Source organism: Vulpes lagopus, chromosome X, assembly GCF_018345385.1.
Source record: "Vulpes lagopus strain Blue_001 chromosome X, ASM1834538v1, whole genome shotgun sequence".
Taxonomy (NCBI): domain Eukaryota; kingdom Metazoa; phylum Chordata; class Mammalia; order Carnivora; family Canidae; genus Vulpes; species Vulpes lagopus.
The window spans coordinates 58,571,675-58,588,212 of NC_054848.1; the positions used below are offsets into that span (position 1 = coordinate 58,571,675).

The window sequence follows — 16,538 nt, forward strand, 5'->3', positions numbered from 1 at the left end:
TTTATTAATTCTAAAAGGTTTTTCTTGTGTATTTTTTAGCATTTTCCATAAGTAAGATCATGTCATCTAAAAACAAAAAACTGTTTCCTTTTTGATTTGTGTGCCTTTATTTCTTTCTCTTTCCTAATTGCTCTACCTAGCACTTTCAGTACTATGTTGAATAGAAGTGGTGAGAGTGGGCAAGCTTGTCTTGTTCCTGATCTTAGAGAAAAAGCTTTCAGATTTTCATGGTTGAATATGATATTAGCTGTGGTTTTATCATATATGGCCTTATGCTGTTGAGGTATGTTCCCTTTAATTTGATGAGAGTTTATTTTTGTATATTTTTTAATTGGAGTTCGATCTGCCAACATATGATGTTCTGATTCCCTGTGATTCTATCACATTTCTTTCTGGAGGTGAAGTTCTAAATGCTCACGAAAAGGGCTAGTCTGGGGGATCACTGAAGGATCCATATCCACAGCAAATGAGAAGCGCACACTTATCCTAGCTACCAGCTGCTGAGCACTTACTATGTACTGCCGGGTGCTGTTAATCCTTATGCCTGAGGGTCAGAAGTCAGAGGTCCAGAGGGTCACAGTTCTCGGACATCTATGGATGCATCCTTAGGGAACCACTAGGAATTGTGTAACACTTAAATACTTGTATGTTTAGAAAAGAAAGGAGAAAAATATCAAATTTTCAAAGAAAAAAAAAAGCACTGGTATAACACCCAGTGCTTATCTGGTGAAGTGCCCCACTCAGTGCCCATCACCCAGTCACCCCATCCGCCTGCCCACCTCCCTCTCCACTACCCCTTGTTTGTTTCCCAGAGTTAGGAGTCTCTCATGTTCTGTCACACTCTCTGATATTTCCCACTCATTTTCTCTCCTTTCCCCTTTAATCCCTCTCACTATTTTTTATATTCTCCAAATGAATGAAACCATATAATGTTTCTCCTTCTCCAATTGACTTATTTCACTCAGCAAATACCCTCCAGTTCTATCCACGTTGAAGCAAATGATGGGTATTTATTGCTTCTAATGGCTGAGTAATATTCCATTGTATATATAGGCCACATCTTCTTTATCCATTCATCTTTCAATGGACACCGAGGCTCCTTCCACAGTTTGGATATTGTGCACATTGCTGCTATAAACATGGGGGTGCAGGTGTCTCAGCTTTTCACTGCATTTGTATCTTTGGGGTAAATCTCCAGTAGTGCAATTTCTGGGTCATAGGGTATCTCTATTTTTAACTCTTTGAGGAACCTCCACATAGCTTTCTAGAGTGGCTGCACCAGTTCACATTCCCACCAACAATGCAAGAGGGTTCCCATTTCTCCACATACTCTCCAACATTTGTGGTTTCCTGTCTTATTCATTTTCGCCATTCTTACTGGTGTGAGGTGGTATCTCAATGAGGTTTTGATTTGTATTTTCCTGATGGCCAGTGATGTGGAGCATTTTCTCATGTGCTTGTTGGCCATGTATATGTCTTCTTTGGTGAAATTCCTGTTCATGTCTTCTGCCCATTTCGTGATTGGATTGTTTGTTTCTTTGCTGTTGAGTTTAATCAGTTAATTATAGATCTTGGATACTAGCCCTTTATCTGATATATCATTTGCAATTATCTTCTCCCATTCTTTTTTTTTTTTTCTTTTTTTTTTCTTCTCCCATTCTGTAGGTAGTCTTTTAGTTTTCTTGACAGTTTCTTTTGCTGTGCAAAAGATTTTTTATCTTGGTTTAAGTCCAATTGTTCAGTTTTGCTTTGTGTCCCTTATCTTCATAGATGTATCTTGCAAGAAGTTGCTGTGGCCAAGTTCAAAAAGGGTGTTGCCTCTGTTCTCTTGTGTTGCCTAGGAATTTGATGGATTCGTGTCCCACATTTCTATCTTTCATCATTCTGAGTTTATCTTTGTGTATGCTGTAAGGAAATGGTCTAGTTTCATTCTTCTGCATGTAGCTGTCCAATTTTCCCGCACCATTTATTGAAGAGACTGTCCTTTTCCCAGTGGATAGTCTTTCCTGCTTTGTCAAATATTAGTTGACCAGATTTGAGAGCCCACTTCTGGGTTATTTGTTCTGTTCCATTGATCTATGTGTCTCTTTTTTTTTTTTGTTTTTGTTTTTTGTTTTTTGTTTTGTTTTGTTTTGTTTTGTTTGTTTTGTTTGGCAGTACACACTGTCTTGATGATCAGGGCTTTGTAGTACAACTTGAAATCCGGCCTGGTGATGCCCCCAGCTCTGGTTTTCTTTTTCAATATTCCCCAGATTATTCGGGGTCTTTTCTGATTCCACACAAATCTTAAGATGATTTGTTCCAACTCTCTGAAGAAAGTCCATGGTACTTTGAAAGGGATTGCATTGATCGTGTATATTGCCCTGGGGAGCATAGACATTTTCAGAATATTAATTCTTCCAATCCAGGAGCATGGAATATTTCCCTATCTCTTTGTGTCTTCTTCAATTTGTTTCAGAAGTGTTCTGTAGTTTTTAGGGTATAGACCCTTTACCTCTTTGGTTAGGATTATTCCTCGGCATCTTATGCTTTTGGGTGTAATTATAAATAGGATTAACTCTTTAATTTCTCTTTCTTCAATCTCATTGTTAGTGTATAGAAATGCCACTGATTTCTGGGCATTAGTTTTGTATCCTGCCATAGTGCTCCATGGCTTTATGAGTTCTATCAATCATGGGGTGGAGGCTTTTGGGTTTTCTTTTTTTTTTTTTTTTTTTTTTTAATTTTTTAAATTTATTTATGATAGTCACAGAGAGAGAGAGAGAGAGAGGCAGAGACACAGGCAGAGGGAGAAGCAGGCTCCATGCACCGGGAGCCTGACGTGGGATTCGATCCTGGGTCTCCAGGATCGCGCCCTGGGCCAAAGGCAGGCGCCAAACCGCTGCGCCACCCAGGGATCCCTCTTTTGGGTTTTCTATGTACAGTATCATGTCATCTGGGAGGAGGGAGAGTTTGACTTCTTTGCCAATTGGAATGCCTTTTATTTCTTTTTGTTTTCTGATTGGTGAGGCTAGGACTTCTAGTACTATGTTGAATAGGAGTCGTGAGAGTGGACTTCCCTGTCATGTTCCTGTTCTTAGGGGAAAGGCTCTTCGTTTTTCCCCATTGAGGATGATATTTGCTGTGGGGTTTTCATAGATGGATTTTAAGATTCTGAGGAATGTTCCCTCTATCCCTACACTCTGAAGAGTTTTGATCAGGAATGGATGCTGATTTTGTCGAATGCTTTATCTGCATCTATTGAGAGGATCATATGGTTCTTGTATTTTCTCTTGCTGATATGATCTATCATGTTGATTGTTTCATGAGTGTTGAACCAACCTTGCATCCCTGGGATAAATCCCTCTTGGTCATCATGAATAATATACTCAATGTACTTTTGGATCCTATTGGCTAGTGTCTTGTTGAGAATTTTTGTATCTGTGTTCATCAGGATATTGGTCTATAATTCTCCTTTTTCTTGTGGTCTTTGTTTGGTTTTGGAATTAAGGTGATGCTGGCCTCATAGAACGAGTTTGGAAGTATTCTGTCTCTTTCTATCTTTCCAAACTGCTTTAGTAGAATAGGTATGGTTTCTTCTTTAAAGGTTTGATAGAATTTCCCTGGGAAGCCATCTGGCCCTGGACTTTTGTGTCTTGGGAGGTTTTTGATGGCTGCTTCACTTTCCTCCCTCGTTATTGGCCTCTTCAGGTTTTCTATTTCTTCCTGTTCTAGTTTTGGTAGTTTGTGGTTTTCCAGAAATGCATCCATTTTTTCTAGATTGCCTACTTTATTGGTATATAACTGCTTATAATACATTTCTATTATCATTTGTATTTCCTTGGTATTGGTGGTGATCACTCCTTCTCATTCGTGATTTTATTGAGTCTTTTCTCTTTTGTTTTTATAAGGTTGGCTAATGGTTTATCTATCTTATTAATTCTTTCAAAGAACCAACTCCTGGTTTTGTTGATCTGTTCTACAGTTCCTCTGGAATCTATTTCATTGATTTCTGTTCAAATCTTTATTAACTCTCTTCTGCTTGGTCTAGGTTTTATTTGCTGTTCTTTCTCCAGTTCCTTTAGGTGCAAGATTAGCTTGTGTATTTGAGTTTTTTCCAATTTTTTGAGGGATGCTTGTATTGCGATATATTTCCCTCTTAGGACTGCTTTTGCTGTATCCCAACGATTTTGAACAGTTGTATTTTCATTGTCATTAGTTTCCATGAATCGTTTTAATTCTTCTCTAATTTCCTGGTTGAACCTTTCATCTTTTAGCAGGATGCTCTTTAACCACGTTTTTGAGTTTCTTTCAAATTTCTTCTTGTGATTGAGTTCAAGGCTCAAAGCATTTTGGTCTGAAAATACTCAGGGGACAATCCCAATATTTTGGTATCAGTGAGACCTGATTTGTGACCCAGTATGTGATCTATTCTGGAGAAAGTTCTATGTGCACTTGAGAAGAATGTGTATTCAGTTGCGTTCAGATGCAAAGTTCTGTATATATCTCTGAAATCCATCTGGTCCAATATATCCTTGAAAGCTCTTGTTTCCTTATAGATGTTGTGCTTGGAATATCTGTCATTTGTAGAAAATGCTGTGTTGAAGTCTCCTACTATACATGTATTATTATCTAAGTGTCTTTACTTTGGTTATTAATTGATTGATATACTTGGCAGCTCCCGCATTTGGGGCATAAATATTCATGATTGTTAGGTCCACTTGTTGGACAGATCCTTTAAGTATGATACAGTGTCCCTCTTCATGTCTTACTACAGTCTTTGGGATATACTTTAATTTATCTGATATGAGGATTGCTACCCAAGCTTTCTCTTGAGGGCCATTTGTTTTTGTTTTGTTTTGTTTTGTTTTTAATAAATTAATTTTTATTGGTGTTCAATTTACCAACATACAAAAAAACACCCAGTGCTCATCCCGTCAAGTGTCCCCCTCAGTGGAGGGCCATTTGAATTGTAAATGGTTCTCCAACCTTTCATTTTCAGGCTGGCGGTGTCCTTAGGTCTAAAATGCGTCTCTTGTAGACAGCAAATAGATGGGTCTTGCTTTTTTATGCAGTCTGAAACCCTGCATCTTTTGATGGGATCATTTAGCGCATTCACATTCAGAGTTACTATTGAAATATATGAATTTTAGTGTCATCATGATACCTATGCAGTCCCTGTTTTTGTGGATTACTTCTTTGGGCTTCCTATTTCTTTTACAGAGTCCCCCTTAATATTTCTTGCAGAGCTCGTTTGGTGGTCACATATTCTTTCAGTTTCTGCCTATCTTGGAAGCTCTTTATGTCTCCTTCACTTCTGAATGAGAGCCTTTCTGGATAAAGTATTCTTGAGTTCAGGTTCTTCTGACTTAGGACCCTGAATATATCCTGCCAGCTCTTTCTGGCCTGCTAGGTCGCTGTGGAGAGGTCTGCTGTTACCCTAATACTCCTCCCCATAAAAGTCAGGGATTTCTTTTCTCTTGCTGCTTTAAAGATTTTATCTTTGGAATTTGCAAGTTTCACTATTAAATGTCGACCTGTTGAACGGTTTTTATTGATTTGGGGGGGGGGATCTCTCTATCTTCTGGATCTGAATGCCTGTTTTCCTCCACCAGTTAGGGAAGTTATCACCTATGATTTGTTCATATATGCTTTCTGGCCCTCTGGCCCTCTTGGCGCTCTCTGGAACCCCAATTATACCTAGATTTTTCCTTCTGAGGCTATCATTTATTTCCCTTAATCTTCCCTCAGGGTGTTTTAATTGTTTTTCTCTTTTTTCCTCAGCTTCCTTCCTTGCCATCAACTTGTATTCTGTGTCACTCACTGGTTCTTCTACCTCATTAACCCTCATTGTTAGGATCTCCAGTTTGGATTGCATCTCATTTAATTGATTTTTAAGTTTGGCCTAATTAGATCTAAATTCTGCAGTCATGAAGTCTTTTGAATCCTTTATGATTTTTTCCAGAGCTACAAGTAGCTTTATAATTGTGCTTCTGATTTGGGTTTCTGACATCGAGTTGTAATCCAAATTCTGTAACTCTGTGGGAGAGAGTATGGTTTCTGATTCTTTCTTTTGTGGAGAGTTCTTCTTTCTAGTCATTTTGCTCAGTGCAGATTGGTTGTATAAGCAGACTGAGTCAAGAACATCAATCATGGCCTAAGTAAATTTCACCCTAGATGATTCTGATGAGGTCAGAGACCAGAAATTGAAAACAAAGAATGTTATAAAACAAAAGGATCTCTAAAGTGAAAAACATATTTTAAAACAAGGTGTTATAAAATAAAAGGCCAAGAATCCCAAGGAAGAAGAGAAAGAAAAAGGGAAAAGAAAAGAAAAAGGGGGGGGGGCTGAGAGACGGTGGTCATGAGGAAGTTGTAGTAGAGGGAGAATGTAGTCTACCTGAGGAGTTTTAGAGGGTGATCCCCTTGTTTCTGAGTATATTAAGTTCTGTACGTTAGAAGATGTTAGAAGATGCTCTGTCCTGAGTTTATATAAACCAGAAATACTTATAGAAGGCCCCAACATTGACCACGAAAACATAAATGAGATAAAAGAGTGGGGCAAAATGGGAATGATGAGTTTCACAGCATGAACGAGCACCATATACCAGTTGGTTCTGGGTGCATGCGGTTATGTTTTAGAAGGTATTAACTTCCACCATTGTATAAAAAAATGAGGCAGAGAAAACAAAAAAAAAACCCATATCTTGTATATCTCCCAAAATTACGTTGAGCATGGTGAAGGGAATCTAGAAGTGGAAAATATATCTAGGACCTGTAATTGTAGAAATATGAAAGTCACAAAGGAAGAATCTTAAAAATGAAGAGGTGGTAAAATATCGTAGTTAAGGTGGGAAAAGGGAAAAAAAAAGTTGAAAATTTACAGTGTGATATAAAAACGAGTTTTACTGGAAAAAGGAAGAAAAGGAAAAAAATAGGAGGGGTACCCTCTGGTTCTATATATTGTAAATCTCTCGACTTCCTCTAGAGCTTTCTAGTACTGCTTGGTCAAGAACTTGCTCTTCCCCTGTTCTTCCAGCTGGTCTTCTGGGGGAGGGGCCTGCTGTGCTGATTCTCAGGCATGTGCAGTTGGGGGAGATGCTCCACCCCCTGCCTGGTGCTGGGCTCAGTGGGAGCTGTTTACCCCGTGAGGTGTCTGTCCCCTGGTGTCTCCGCTCCTCCCAGGCACACAGTGAAACAAGGGGGAACAACAACAGTGGCAGTGGCCAGGTCTCCAGCTTTGGAGTCAGCTCCCGGCAGTAACTACCACAGTCCCTCAGTCTGCACCTGCTTAGATGCTCCCAGGCCGTTGCAGGTGTGGTGATCTGCACAGCTTGGGGGCGCCCAGCGCAGGAGAGTCCTTGCTGTCCTGTGCCCTCCCGCCTCCACCTTTCCCGGGGGAGTGCAGGATCGTGGGCTGTGTCCACAGGGCACGCTGGAATCCCGGGCCTGTGCTGCTGGAATCGTGCTTCGGAGGCACAGCTCCTGAAGGCAGCAGGGCACAGTCCCCTCCACCCGGAGTCCCAGCCTGACTGACCGGCTCCTCCCGAGGTCCCGCCGGGTGCGCGCTCCAGCCCTTTACCGAGTTTGGCCCAGAGTCTGTGGGCTCTCTCCCCTGGGGTGCACTTCCTGTATTAGTGACTCTGGGAAACCGAAGGCTCCACTGCCCCTCCTACTATTCAGCTTAGTTTCCCTGCTAAGCACCTTTCCGTCCTGGAAGAATTCGGTGGGGATTTTTTAAAGTTCCTGCTTCTCTGGAACTAGGCTTTCCTGTCTGGAGGCTTTGGCCGCTGGGCTTTAGCCTGGCTCCTCACGAGGCCCCTGCCCCACATGACTTTTTAAAAAAAGTTTTTTTCCACCCTCCTACCTTGTTAGAAGCGAAAACCCTTCTCTCTGTAGTGTTCCAGCTGTTCTCTCTTTAAATCTCAGGTCGAATTTGTAGGTTTTCAGGATGGTTTGAAAGTAATCTAGGTAAATTGGTGGGGCCAGGTGAGTTGAGGACCTCTATTCCTCTGCCAGAGTTTTTTTTTTTTAATCATGAAATGATGTTAAAATTTGTCAAATGCTTTTTCTGTATCTATTGAGACCATCATATGATTTTTATCCTTCATTTTGTAAATATGGTGTATCACATTTATTGATTTATATATGTCAAACCATCCTTGTATCCTGAGTATGAATCCCACTTGGCCATGATGAATGATCTTTTTAATATGCTGTTGAACTTGGTTTCCTCGTATTTTGTTAAGGATTTTACATCTATGTTCACCAAGGATATTGGCCTGTAGTTTTCTTTTCTTGTAATGGCTTTGTCTGGCTTTGTTATCATGATAATGCCATCCTTGTAAAATGAGTTGTGAAATGTACTGTCTTCTCCCGATACATATAAATTTTCCAGTTTTCATCCTGGATGAAAAGGGGCTTTTCAACAGGATGAAAAGGGGCTTTATTGATTTCTAGTTTCATGAAGTTATGATCAGAAATTATCCTTAATATGATTTCAATTTTCTTAAATATAGTATTTGTTGGGATCCCTGGGTGGCGCAGCGGTTTGGCGCCTGCCTTTGGCCCAGGGCGCGATCCTGGAGACCCGGGATCGAATCCCACGTCGGGCTCCCGGTGCATGGAGCCTGCTTCTCCCTCTGCCTGTGCCTCTGCCTCTCTCTCTATCTCTCTGTGACTATCATAAATAAATAAAAATTAAAAATAAAATTAAAAAAAAATAAATATAGTATTTGTTTTTTTGTCAAGTAGATAATCTAGTCTAGATAATGTTCTGTGTGTGAAGAGGAAAAAAATGTATTATTCTGTTGCTAGTAGAATGTTTTGTATATATTTTTTGGTCCATTTGGTTTATAGTGTTATTCAAATTTGCTTTTCCCTTATTAATTTTCTGTCTGGATGATCTATGCATTGATAAAAATGGGGTGCTGAGGCCCCCTATTACTGTATTGCTGTCCATTTCTCACCTTGGTTCTGCCAATCTTTGTATGTTTAGATGCTCCAGTGTTGGGTACATATATATTTACAATTTTATACCCTTCTGATGAATTTAACCCTGTATCATTATATAATTATCCTCTTTGTCTCCTGTTACAGTTTTTGACTTAAAGTCTCTTTTGTCTGCTATAGTATAGCACCCTTAATTGCTTTTGATTTTCATTTGCATGGAATATCTTTTAGTATTCCTTTGCTTTCAGCCTATGTGTATCCATAAATCTGAAGTGATTGTCTTACATGCAGCATGTAGTTGTGTTTTGTTTTAAAATCCATTCATCCACTCGATGCCTATTGGTTGGAGAATTTAATCTATTCACATTTAAATGACTGATAGGTAAGGATGTACTATACCATTTTGTTAATTGTTTCCTGGCTGTTTTGTAGTTTCTTTGTTTCTTTTTCTCCTTGCTATTTTCTTTTGTGATTTGATGTTTTGTATAGTGGTGTGCTTTTATTTCTTTATCTTTTGTGTATCTGCTTGAATTTATTTTTATATTTTTGAAGATTTTATTTATTTGTTTGACACAGAAAGAGAGTGCATGCATAAGCAGGGGCAACAGCAGAGGGAGAGGGAGAACAGGCTCCTTGCTGAGCAGGAAGCCCAGTGAAGGCTCAATCCCAAAACCCTGGGATAATGGCCTGAGCTGAAGGCAGACACTTAACCAACTGAGCCACCCAGGTGTCCCTTGAGTTCATTTTTTAATTCGTGGTTACCATTGACCTTTCATTAAACACATTTGTATTATTCTATCTGAAGCTAGTTAGAAGGCAACTTTGGATACATACAAAAATGTCACCCTATCTCTTCCCCTCAGTATTTTATGGTTTTGATTTCACAATTTACACCTTTTCATAGTATATTCATTAATAATTATTTTAGCTATGGTTATTTTATATTTTTATGACTATTTTAATGATTTGTCTTTTAACCTTTATATTAGAGTTAAAAGTGATTTACCCACTACCATTACAATATTGTAGTATTTTTAAATGGTTATATAGTAACCATTACCCGTGATTTTTATTTACTTTCATATGTGTCCATATTACTAATCAGAATATTTCCATTTTAGCTTGAAGAACTCCCTTCAACACTTTTTTTGTAAGACAGTTCTGGTGATGGACTCTGTCAGGTTTTGCTCGATGGGAAAGTATCTCTCCTTCATTTCTAAAGGATGGCTTTGCTAAGTAAAGCAATCTTGGTCCATTATTTTTTCTTTTCCTACCAGGAGTTTAAATATATCATCCTACAAAGTCTTGATATACAAGGTTTCTGCTGAGACATCCACTGATAGCTTTATAGGGGTTCCCATGAAAATAACTAACCTATTTTCTCTTGCTGCTTTCAGAATTCTTTGTCTTTGATTTTTAAAGATATGTATGTATTTGATAGGCAGAGAGCACAAGCAGGGGGAGCAGGAGGCAGAGGGAGAGCAAGATGTGGGGCTCAATCTCAGGACCCTGGGATCATGACCCAAGGTGAAGGCAGATGCTTAACAAACTGAGCCACCTAGGCACCCTGTCTTTGATTTTTTAAAGTTTGATTATAACGTGTCTTGGTGGGAGCATCTGGGTGGCTTAGTCAGTTAAGCATCCAAGTCTTGATTTCAGCTTAGGTCATGAGCTCAGGGTTGTGAGATGAACCCCATGTTGGGCTCTGTGCTGGGCATGGATCCTGCTTATGATTCTCTCTCTCCCTCTACCCCTCTCTCCCTAACTTGTGCATGCTCTGTCTCCTCTCTAAAAAAATAATGTGTCTTGGTGAATTCTTCTTTTGGTTTAACCTATTTGGGGACTTTTGGCCTTCATATATCTGAATGTCCATATGTCTCATCAAATTTGGGAAGTTTTCAACCATTATTTCTTTAAATAAGCTTTCTTCCCCTTTCTTCTCCTTCTTTTATTACCATAATGCATATATTCTTATGCCTGATAGTCTCTTACAGGTTCCATGAGCTGTCTTTACTATTTCATTTGTTTTTCTTTCTGTTCCCTTAACTGGGTAATTTCAAAGGACCTGTCTTTGTGTTTGTAGATTCTTTCTTCTGCTTGATTAAGAATGCTGTCAATATTGTCTCTACTGTTTTTCATTTCCTTGTGTTCTTTAGCTCCAGAATTTCTATTTGGTTCTTTTTTATGGTTTATTTTTGTTTAACTTCTTGTTTTGTTTATATATTGTACTCTTGATTTTGTTAAGCTATTTATCTGTGTTCTCTGTTTGCTGAGATTCCTTAAAACAATTATTTTGAAGTAGTTTTTTTTTTTTTAAAATAGGTATCTATTTCTTTGCAGGTAGTTGTTTTCTTTGCAGGTGTTGTTGCTTGAATGGTGTCATTTTTCCTTGAGCTTTTATGTGCATATTTGATGGAGCTGTCATCTTTTCCAGACTATATGGACTGGTTTCAGTGAAGAAAGACCATCACCTGTAGATTGGTGCAAGGGTGCTTTATGGGTGGGATGAGGCAATTCTAGCTCCAGAGTAGATGCAGTAGCATGGTCCCTGTGCACCTCTGTTACCTGTCATCAGAATCAACATACACTAAAGGGGTCTTTGGTGGTCAAGCCCACAGGTGTCTGCAGTGGCAGTGAGGGCTGTTGGGGTCTTCAGTGGTGAAGGCGCTTGGGGCCTCCTGGTCTCTTTTCCTCCCATGGTGGAAGTCATGGCTGAGAGGATCTTTCCAGGCCCTGGATTCAGCTTGTGAGCACACTTACAATGGCTATGTCAATGATGTTTTATGCATGGGTGCCCATGGAGTAGCAATGGAGCCAGAATCTGGGGTGGAGGCATGCATGAAGCCCCTAGGGTTGCTCTGGGGTCTGGGGTAGTGGTGGTATTAATGCTTGGGATACAAGCACCCCTACTGTATAGTGTTGGTAATGGTGTGTGAGGTAAGGTCCTTGCAGAACAGCCATGGAGCTGGGGACCAGAACACAGGCTTGCACAAAGCTACAGAGGCTCTGAGATCTGAGGCACAGGTACTCCTGCTGTTGAAATGACCCCATCACCCTTTGTGAAAGAACTCACAGAGCAGTTACAAAGCAGGGGTCCAGGGAGTGGCTTGTGAGATGCATGGATGAGCCTGCTATGGCAGTAGCTTGGGTGTCCTAAGTTTCAGCACTTGTGGAGCAGCTGTGGACCTGAGTTCTAGAGGGCTGGTGTACCCGCTGCAGCAGTGCTGCAATTCCTATGAGTACTTGAGGAGTGGCCATGGAACCAGGGTCCAGAGTACAGGTGTGTATGAAATGATAGTGTCTCAGAGTCTAGGATATGGGATACCCTGCAGTGTTGGTGGCTCTGGTTTTGGAGGTGCTGGTGCATGAAGAATGGCCATTGAGTCAGGGTCTGGAGCATGAGTGTGCATTCAATGGTTGTGAAGCTGGGGTCTGTTGTGCAGGTGCACATGAAGTGGCCATGGCTCTAGGATCTAGGGCAAGCACAGGTTTGGCAGGAAGGGAGATGGCAGACCTGGTACTGGTGTGGCACAACAGTGGCTGTTTCATATGAAGTTCTCAGCAGTGTCTCACTCTATAGGGAGTCTGTGGTGGTGATAGCTGTTGGTTACTTCAGTTGCAAAAGCTGCCAGTATCATTTGCGGAGCAGGCTGCTGGGGTCGGTCCCACACAACAAACATTATGGAGTGCTCTGCTATAAAAGAAGTGGGAATTTGTGGCTGCCTTGGGAGTTGCTGAGGTCCTCAGAGGTGAAAACTGCAAGGTTCCTTCATTGAGCAGGACACTGGGAACTTTATTGTTACCTGCCACATGGCTGATACTGATAACCTTTGCCCATTTTCTTTGTTGTTAGTCTTTTCCAGATGTCTCAGCCATGCTGCTTTCTCCAGTAATCCTTCTGTGAGATTATTCTTTTTTTATTTTATTGTGTTGTTGTATGTTCTTAATTAGACTCTTGAGCTCTACCAGTGCTATTTTCATTGAAACATACTGTCTGTCTGTTTGTTTGTTTTTGTGGTAAGAAAAAGGCTGTCTTTTCTACTTTGCCATATTTCTGACATCACTAATATGGTCTTTTTTTCTTTGTATCTTGTAATATTTATTGGCTTAAAGCCCTTTTTCATGTGATATTGTATACCTACCCTTGGTCTTTTAAAATTACTATTTGCTTGGAATAACTTTTTCCATGCTTTCACTTTCAGTCTATTTACCTTTGGTTATAAAGTGAGTTGCTTATAGATAGCATAAAAAATAGATGATAAAGGGGCTTTCAGGGAAGATGGCAGAGTGGGAGGACCCTAGGCTCACTTCTTCCCGCAGATAAACTAGATAACACTCACATCAGTGTAATAACCTGGAAAATGACCTGAAGACTGGCAGAATAAACTCCACAACTAAATGCAGAGAAGAGGCCATGTCAAAGAGGGTAGGAAGGGTGGAGACACAGTCAGGAACTAAAGGGGCTCCTGAGACTGTCTGCGGGAGAGAAGGAAGGCTTAAGCATGAAAAGGGGAGTGAAACAAACCCCAAACTAGGAAGTTTGCACAGAGAATACAAAACCCCATATCATTTGCCTTTAAAAACCAGAGGGGCCAAATTTATGAACTCTTATAACTTCAGGACTTAAAACCTGAAATTTTTAAAAATCAGCAGGTTCAGCTCTGGAAGAGCTGGTGGACAAGAAGAAACTGAGTACCTACCCTTAAAGAAACAGCGCAATAAACAGCCTGAAAAGATACAGTATAGAAGCAGCAGTTTGAAAGATGCCTGGGACATATAGGAGGGAGTTATTTATTAATCTCAGAGCATGTCCTGGAGGGACAGAACTAACAAACAACTCCAGAAACAAAGGAGCTAGATGCCATTTCTCTCCCCAGCCCTAAAGTTGGACTTGCTATGTAAATTGCTAGCAGTGCCACTTAAATCCTCCATGCATTGCTTCTGCCAGTTCACTGCTCCAGATACCCCATCTCAGTCTGTCACTGCAGGGCCCCTCCCACAGGGGACCACAGGCACACAAAGTTTGCTGTCAACACAGTGACACCAACCAATACCTCCTTCCCCCATGGTGCTCCAGTAGATGTGCACTCTTCAATATGCTTTTGGTCAAAGCCCATACAGGATGATGCCACAAGTCTGGTAGTGTGCAAGCAGCTCCTATAATGGCTAGCAGCACACCAAAGTGTGTGCCTTAGGAGAGAGGGAAAGATAACCACAAACACCACTTGGACTAAGGTCCCAGAAGACGGCTAGAAGCAGATTATTGGTCTGACTTCAGGCTTTGCCCACCAGTGAAGGCTTCTCAGGGACAACATGGGGAAAGCACCCAGAAGTTACATGCTATTGCATCTCTGGCAAATGCCAGTTCTGACTTAACTTAAGGCATCCTCATATTGCCCTACACCACAGGGAGAAAGAGCTACTGACAAAAGGCAAAGAACCAATAGGGATGACAGGACTGAGGGGAAAAGGTAGCTTAGTCACAGTGGCAGAGTGTGTGAATTACACATAGGAGACATCCCTGAAGTGCCAGGTTCTGAACAGGGGATAGTGCACAGTAGGGCACTACAGGACTCTTCTCCATAAGGCTATTACTTTCAAGTGCAGGGGACAGATCTGTCTTTCCTAACACAGAGAAACAGATACAGAGAGTAAGGCAAATGAGGATACAGAGGAGTATGTCCCAAATAAAATAACAGAATTACAGTTAAGAGACCAAAGTGAAACACAGATAAGTAATTTGCCTGATAGAGAGTTTAAAGAAATGATTATACTCATTGGGCTTGAGAAGAGTGGAAGACATCAGTGAGACCCTTATGAAAGATACAGAACACACATAAAAGAACCAGAGATGAAGAATACAATACATGAAATTTAAAATATATTAGATGTAATATATAGTAGACTGGATGAGGCAGAAGAATGATTCAGTGATCTGGAGGAGAGAGTAATATAAAGTAATCAAGCTGAAGTAGGTGAGAGGAAAAAATGTGCAAAAAAAGAATAGACTTAAGGAGATCAGTGGTGCTATAAAGTATAGTAACATTTGATCCCATATGGATCCCAGAAGAAGAGAGAAAAGGGTCAGAAAATTTATTTGAGGCAGTAATAGACTAAAATTTCCTGAATTTGAGGAAGAAAACAGAAATCCAGATTCAGGAGGTAGAGAGATCCCACAATAAAATCAACCCAAGGAGGTTCACATCAAGATACATAGTAATAACTAAGATGGCAAAAAAGTAGTGAGAAAGAGAATTTTAAAAGCTACAAGAGAACAGAAGACAGTTACATAAAAGGGAACCTTCATAAGGCTATCAGCTGATTTTTCAACAGAAACCTGCAGGCAAGAAGAGAGTGGCATGATACATTCAAAGTGCTGAATGGGAAAATTTTGCAGCCAAGAATACTCTATTCAGCAAGGCTATCATTCAGAATATAAAGAGATAGCATTTGCTCAAACAAAAGTTCAAAGAATTCATAAAGACTAAATCAGTCCTGCAAGAAATTTTAAAGGTGAGTCTTTGAGTGGAAAGGAAAGACCACAAGCAAGAGTAAGGAAAGTAGGAAGCACAAAAGTAGTAAAAGTAAGTATATGTGTAAAAATCAGTAAAGGGACTCCCAAAATAAAAGAATGCAAAGTGTGACACCATATACTTAAAAAGTGAGGAGGAGAGAAGTCAAGAATGGGTTCAAATTTAACCAACCATCAAATTAGTATAGACCACCATATACAGAAGATCTTATATATAATCCAAATAGTAACCAAAAATTAAAAAAACAGTAATAGATATGCAAAAGATAAAGAGAAAGGAATCAAGGTTTATCACTAAAGAAAGCCAACTAATCATGAGAGAAGAGAGCAAGGTAAGAAAGGGATACAGAAAAAACTACAAAAATGATAAAACAAGTAACAGAATGGCTATAATAAATACATATCTATCAATAATTACTTTGAATGTAAGTGGACTAAATGATCCAATCAAAAGACATAGGGTGACAAAATGGATTTAAAAAGACCTATCTAAAAAAAAGACCTATCTATATGCTGCCTACAAGAGACTCATCTCAGACTTAAAGACACATGCAGATACAAATTGAGGGGATGGATAAGCATTTATCAGGCAAATGGATGTGAAAAGAAAGCCAGGATAGCAATACTTATATCAGAAAAAAAGACTTTAAAATAAGGACTGTAACAAGAGACAAAGAAGAATACTATATAATAACCAAGGGGAGAATCCAATAAGATATAACAATTGTAAATATTTATACACCCAACAAGGGAGCATTCAATACTTAAAGTAGCCGATAATAAACATAAAGGAAGTAATAGATATAATTGTAGGGGATTTTCACACCCCACTGATATTGATCACAGATCATCCAAACAGAAAATCAACAAGAAAACAGTGTCTTTGAATGACACACTAGACCAGAGAGATTCAACAGATATGTTCAGAGCAATCCATCCTAAAACAGCAAAATACACATTCTTTCCAAGTGCATATTGAACATTCTCCAGAACAGATTACATATTAGGCCACAAAACAAGTATCAACAAATTCAAAAAGATCAAAGTTACACTGCTCATCTTTTCTGACAATAAT

The 16,538-nt window shown here is 39.8% G+C and overlaps 1 protein-coding gene across 1 annotated transcript in view; it reads right to left on the reverse strand.

Annotated features, from left to right (window-relative positions):
• ZDHHC15 (zinc finger DHHC-type palmitoyltransferase 15) overlaps positions 1-16,538 on the reverse strand; it is a 203,462-nt gene that overhangs the window by 102,352 nt on the left and 84,572 nt on the right. The window lies entirely within an intron of this gene.